Genomic DNA, 6,668 nt, shown 5'->3' on the forward strand with positions numbered 1-6,668 from the left:
GCGTCCAACTTTATAGGGGCTGTAGCAATTCCAATGCTTCGTCCAATGTCTCCCTTGACACTACAGCACAAACACACCCAGGCGCCTATCAGCCCTTGTTAAAGCTGTACCAAACTGTGAACATATTTCATAACCTGATACAATACACGGCTGACCCAAAACAACTTTCCACAGGGATTTCATAGGATTATCCATCTTTGACCCTCATAGTGTTGGTTTATATGATTATGGTTCACAAAGGGAGGATTTTGAGTAAACATCCTTTATCTCCACAGTTTATATAAAACACATCTGTTTTCAAAGAAGTCTTTTTTCATTTCAAGGTATATTGCTCATTTGGATAGAGCTTTTGTGTTGCCTGATTGTAAGGTCCTGTGTAGGATTTCGAGTTGTGTACATATACACACTTTACCAAATACAGGATGCATGTGTGTATATGTTGTGTGCACAAACTGACCTGCACCTATTTGAGAAAGAACCCTCAGCTTATCCTAGATTCTTGCCATCACATGATTTCCACAGTCTGGTTGAGGCTGTTAGTTGTTTTGGTCGGCTCTCCTCCCTAATTAGGCTGTAAGGAATCTTTTCTACAAGTAGTCAGAGTGTTTTTGACAAGTCTTTGAATATGTAAGGTCTTAGAGCTGTAGAAATCCACCATCTTGTAAGTCACTTCCTCTTGTGACCCTTTACATAATTATTAACGCAGAGCTATTGTGTAATCCTCTGTTTGGATTGGATTTGTCTGTCTGGAGCTACGCTATCTGCCAGTCAATCAACAAAATCTGCATTTAAATGTCTGCCCATGTATGTTCAAACCAAATTGAAAATAAAAAGGTTTTGTATATAGGATGCATGGGATGTAAGGGATATTTATGAGACATGAGGGAGCGTAGTGCATGACTTGACTAATGTGTATATTGCACTCTAGTGTACATCATATTTGTTGTAATGCATAAAACAATTTTTTCATGCTTGGCCATTCAACTCACTTGGATCACTCAGGCTAATAAAATTATTGGCATTACTGAGGGGCTTTTTATTTAACCTGATAGTTGACCTGTTGTAGGGCTGTTTTACCAGTTGCTATAGACGCAGAGAAGTGTTTGAAGACCCCAAGCTTGAAGATGACATCAAGCCTTATATGCCTTTGACCTGTACTCAAATATTTTCTTTCTTTTTTTTATGTATACCCAACAGAAAATAAATATAGCAAAGATATAGGAAAGACAGCTGGTTGGTGTAAATGTAAATAATAATGGGAATAGTTTTGGTGATTATATTAAATTGTATAATGATAATAATAAAAACAATAACAATAATAATAACAATATTATTAACACTGTTAATAATAATAATAACACCAATATTAATAATAATAATTATAACATTAATAATAATTACCCAATAATTTAATATTTTTTACAGATTACATGTCAGCTGTTTTGTAAAAATGTTACAGAAGCCAAAGTGTTGTGCTTTCACGGTAGAGACATTAGGACACAGATTTGTCTTTTCTTTGGCTAAATATGATCTATCTATCTAATCAGTCAGGCCCGTGGTTTTATTAAGAGAACAGGCCTACAAAACTTTAGTCCAAATCTCGCGATGCGATTTGAATTTCTGAGCTAGAACGAGAACAGTGAACAACAGAGAGTGCTCTGTAAGGCGCTGTTGTCGTTCGAAACAGAACGGATAGGTGGGACAGAAGACAGAGGGAAATAAGTGATAGAAGCTGTGGGGAAGTGGCTAATTCACGGCACTGCAGCGGGACCACTGAAAAATTAACTTGAAATCGTTTTGGAAAGGCAGAACGTTTCCTTTCGGCTTTGTTACTGTCTGCGGAACAATTGTCACTAGCAACAGACGGTATGTTCTCATCGTTTCTAGCTAACCTTGCTAGCCAGCTGCTAACGCTCGCTGTTATTGGTATTTAGCTGGCTGGCTTTCTGGTTATCGTCAGAAAGGCAAGCTGAGACCTATGGAATATTTCTAGGAGCTCACAGCTATAATTTGCTAACGTCATATGCCCTATTTTCTGTCTGGACACGTAAATCAAATGGTGATACTTTGTGAGGTGACGTAAATTGACATTAGTCACAATGAACTATCGAGCTAACCTAGCTATCAATCTAACGTAATTGAAAAGTCGGAGACGAGGAACGGTACAAAACGCAACGCCAACCGTTGGCATTGTCACAGTAAAAAAATCAATAAATAAACGGTTACTTAGCGTTATATGATTGCTAGACTTAAGTTTGTAGTCAATATAAGACATTTAATTGTTTTTAACCAAAGCCGAGTACTGCAGCAGTATTCAGCTTGGGCAGCAGGACTGATTTGCTAATGACTACCATGATAAGATAAAAACTGAAGCAGCCAGAGGAAAAGTTGTTTGTATGAGGCTTTTTTTAACGTTGTGTCTGGCACACAGTAAACTCAAATGTAAAACAGGGATCTGTGTTAGTGGTAGAATTGCAAAATGTCTCAGGTGGTAACATAAGCTTGATGCTTCTCCTTTTGTTGTGTGAAAAATAGAGAAATTGGTAAGAGTCACTTTTACATATTTTATTATAGGGTTTATTAGGTGACCTGTTTATTGTAATACCTGCCAATAAGATAAAGATGGAGACCAACACATAGTTTAGATAAAAACAAAATATGCAAATATGGATTAACAGCTTTGAATACTAGACATGCTACTTGCAATAAAGACAAGCATTTGTAACTGGTAACAGTAGAGCTTAAGCAAGAGAAGACTACCGTTATATCTTATAAATGGGATGTCTTGGATATTTTGTATGCTTGGGTTTTGTAAATTAAGCTGCATTTCTTGTGCCATTAATCAGCACATGCTCATGTCTGGAACAAAAGTTAGAGCGCCTCTTATTCGTTATGCAGAAGATCTATGTCAATGTAGTTCATGTGTATACACACTGTACAGCGGGGTGGAACTTTTGTTACTTTCCAGCTGTCACCCAGTGTAGTTGTTCTGCTTTTCTTATCATCCTTGGTTTAAGAAAGACTAAATACATAGTCATATGTTTTGGCACCCTGTGTTTGCCGTGTCATTGTCATTTGCTGCTGGTTGGTGAAAAAAATTGGGAGAATTTTGCAGCCATAAGCTCTCATCCTCTGGGTTATCTCTATTGTGGGAACCACGGCTCAGTCCAGACACTGCTGAGCTATGTGGATACCTGAGCCTGAATAATACCAAAGACCGTCATGCAGCATTTCTCTCTCAGTCCTTTAACCAAGGATGTAGAGTTGAGCTATTTTTAGGCTCTGAGGTCTTTTCCATACACTTGTATGTATGTTAGTGTGGGCATAGCTGACAATATTATGACATATTTCCATTTTGTAAAACCTAAATAATGGGAAAAATTCATTAAAACTGTAGTAATAAGTACTGTTGGTAACAAGCAGTTATTGGCCTTGTATAATAGTTTGCTATAACTAGGACTGGGTAGCAAATTTAATACTTTTTAAGCACCAGCCAAATTGCCTCTGCACGATCTTGGAAAAAAACTGACATTGCGATATTTATTTCCTTGCAAAATGAAAAACGAGTCATTTTTAAAAGATGACAAATAGCTCTGTTTGGAAATAATAAATCATTCTGGACTACTGCAGGGATTTTGTAGGGGAGTGCATTTACATAGAAGATAAAAATAAAAAAGGATCTTTTCCAATGTGAACCATTCTTTGTTGAACTTTTAATGCTTTACAAACACCAAAGCAAATAAGCTCTGACTGCTCTTCTAAATGAGTGATTTTGGAGAGGGAAATTACCATTGTATTCATATAATACTATTAATCCAGGATAAAGTGTATGACAATGTCTGCATGTTGCTTCCTCTAAATTTCAGGTTGTGGTCAGCTGGCGGGGCCAGCTTGTTTTGTTTGATAAATTGATCAGACCTGCATGTCACGCACACTAGCATCAAACTCTGTGTATCCAAGAACAATTTAATCAGTGCTAAATTACATTAAAATCACACTCAGACTTCTGTAGTAGATTAGTGTTACGTGCTTCAAACCGTAACGCTAGTTGGGACAGACGGACCCCTTGTTTCTTTAGGCTAACTATATTAGCTTTAGCCTGGTTGGTAGCTGCTTTCTGCGAGGGGGGAAATAGCCGGGACACGTTGTGATTATGTTGCATTAATCAGGTGATTTAGTTTGTATTTGCAGTAAACATAAACAGTGACTACTACTGTAGCTTCACTGACTACCCATCTAAAACTATGCGCCTATGGTACTTTTCTCATAGACAGTTAAAGAAGTGGACAAACAGATCCCATTGTTCTGGATGGAGATCATTGAAGGAAAATAGAAGCACTTTTCCGGTGATGGCTAGGCGTTACCGCGCAGCCTCCAACTAAACTTGACGACGTAGTTGGGACGTGGGCAACGTGTCTGAAAGTTGTAAGTCTTCTGGTAGCTGTGCCAAGAGAAATCTCAATCATTCATCTTACCCCCTTGACTTTTCTACACACTGAGAGCCTCACTTCCCATAACAAACCCTGTCGGACTAACGTCACATACACACGTTACCCACATGGTAAAAAGGGGAAGGGTCAGCCGGTGTTAATCATGTAAAAGGAGAACGGTGAAAGTTTACTCTTCTATCAAGCAGCAAAAAAGTTTTAGTGTCAACATCGCAACGTCCTCCACAGACATGAGGCTAGATGAGTAGCAGCTTAAAAATAAATAAAAAGATTTGTGCCATAATGTTGTAATTTTGTTTTATAAAATGAATATAAAAAAAAAAGAGTATAGTTTAGGAACCGGTATCAAAGTCACGGTATTGGCATCGGTATTGAACATTTTTGAATGATACCCAGCCCTAGCTATATTGTAAATTTTTGACTGTGAAACATGCTCTATTTTGAGTTCATTGGCCAGATGTAATGGACCGCAGCAATGCGAGGTGTTTGTTCTCACCTATCTATAGAATGTGTCTCCAAATGCGTCATCACTGACCATTTGTAATCTCACTTCCCCACTCTGTATGTAAATATACATGCACGCAATTTCCGTTTGCATATAGGCTGGTTGTGTGTGTGTCAGGACTCAGGACACCTACCTAGCAACATCAGTGCGTTTTGGTGTCATTTATTTTCACGCTGCATTATCTGCTCTTCCCTCTGTGTCGGGGCTGAGCTCCTCCAACTACGCTCACTGCAGTAAGTGCAATAAAACCTGAGTCAAAAGCCAATATTTTACCAATACACCTGTTCAACAAGCATAAACGTGAACAAAAAAACAAATATACTGCAATAAGTACAGTTACCATCTGTGCTTCAGATTATACTGTGATATAAATTGACACCATACCGCCCAGCTCAATGGTTGAGGTTAGGCATTGTCCTTGAATGGTTAGCATAGGTTGTTGGGGGTTACCATCTAAACACAGCCCTTAAACAAAAGCTGTCTGTACTACATACAGCAAAGTATTTAGATAATTAAAACAAAAGCTGTCTGTACTACATACAGACAGCTTTTGTTTAAGTGTTACTGTTTAGCATAGTTTGCCCCATATCTTAAAATTTGGACAATTCTTCTATACTTATAAACCTTTACCACTGGCCAAGACATCTACATAAACACACTAAAATCTGGCTTTTGTCTGCAGTGGGAAAGGTAACAATCTGCATTCAGTACAGGGACAAATGACTCAGACGCTCATTTCCTGATGCTGTGATGTGCGTTGGCTTTGTCGGTAACTTCTGTCCTCTCGTCCACAAATTCCGTCTTCACTCAAGTAGCGCTGTTCCACCAACACTGGTGGTGAGCTCCAGGGGGGTTGTGCCACTGCTACCAGGTCTGGAGCTCCGATCAGGTCAGGTCGACTGTGACCGGTTGACTGTTAAAGTATTTAGATAATTAAAAGGTATTTATTTAGAAGTGGGCTGGCTGCTGGTTATCTTTCTATGACGTGACAATGGTGTAATGAAGACAAGACGGTGCTCACCCAACAGGCCAATAGGAACGTGGCCCCGCCCCTGAAACAATTTTCACATCGAGAGAAAAATCCTGAGATGAGAGCAAAAAATTGATTGCGAGTAAAGACTTTTTGAGGTTTTTAGAGCCAGAAGAGAAACGTTTTGAGAGAAACACATTTTTTGAGAGAATTTGTATTCACACCGATAGCAAAAAAAATATATTTGCCAATTTAAAAAAAGTATTTGGAGATTGTTTTTGTTATTGCTGTGAAAACGTTTTCTCTCAAATATTTTTTTTTTTCTCTCAAATGCTTTTTTGCTATTAGTGTGATAACTTTTTCTCTCAAGCATTTTTTTCTCTCTGAGATCATTTATTTTCTCGCATGTAATAAAGAAAAATATAGCTCCATACTATGCCGCTTTCAACTGTTTACTAACCCTAGAGCAATTGGTCTGAGCGGAGGAGAGTTTAATTTTATTAGCGAAGATATTGAGTGAATGCACAGCAGAGTTTACAATTTGGGGTGCTGTATGGGAAAGCTGTAGCAGGAAAAGTTAACAACAGCTGTTTTCCGGCACTTTTGATGTTGAACATGACACAGGAAAAAAAAGTAGGCAGGCATACTCATCTACTGGCAATGGAAAAAGAGTCCTGCTATTGACTTTTTGTGGAAAAAGGGTATTGGCCGTCAAAACTTCTCTCTCTCTCTCTCTCTCTCTCTC

At 38.4% G+C, this 6,668-nt stretch overlaps 1 protein-coding gene across 2 annotated transcripts in view; it reads left to right on the top strand.

Annotated features, from left to right (window-relative positions):
* The first annotated feature begins 1,628 nt into the window (after positions 1–1,628).
* LOC116691536 (E3 ubiquitin-protein ligase RNF19A) overlaps positions 1,629–6,668 on the top strand; it is a 35,336-nt gene continuing 30,296 nt past the window's right edge. For both annotated transcript variants that reach the window (XM_032519237.1, XM_032519238.1), the window contains exon 1: positions 1,629–1,866. The gene's annotated coding sequence lies outside the window, so the exon portion shown is untranslated. The remainder of the gene's footprint in view (positions 1,867–6,668) is intronic.

This window comes from Etheostoma spectabile, chromosome 6 (assembly GCF_008692095.1).
Source record: "Etheostoma spectabile isolate EspeVRDwgs_2016 chromosome 6, UIUC_Espe_1.0, whole genome shotgun sequence".
Taxonomy (NCBI): domain Eukaryota; kingdom Metazoa; phylum Chordata; class Actinopteri; order Perciformes; family Percidae; genus Etheostoma; species Etheostoma spectabile.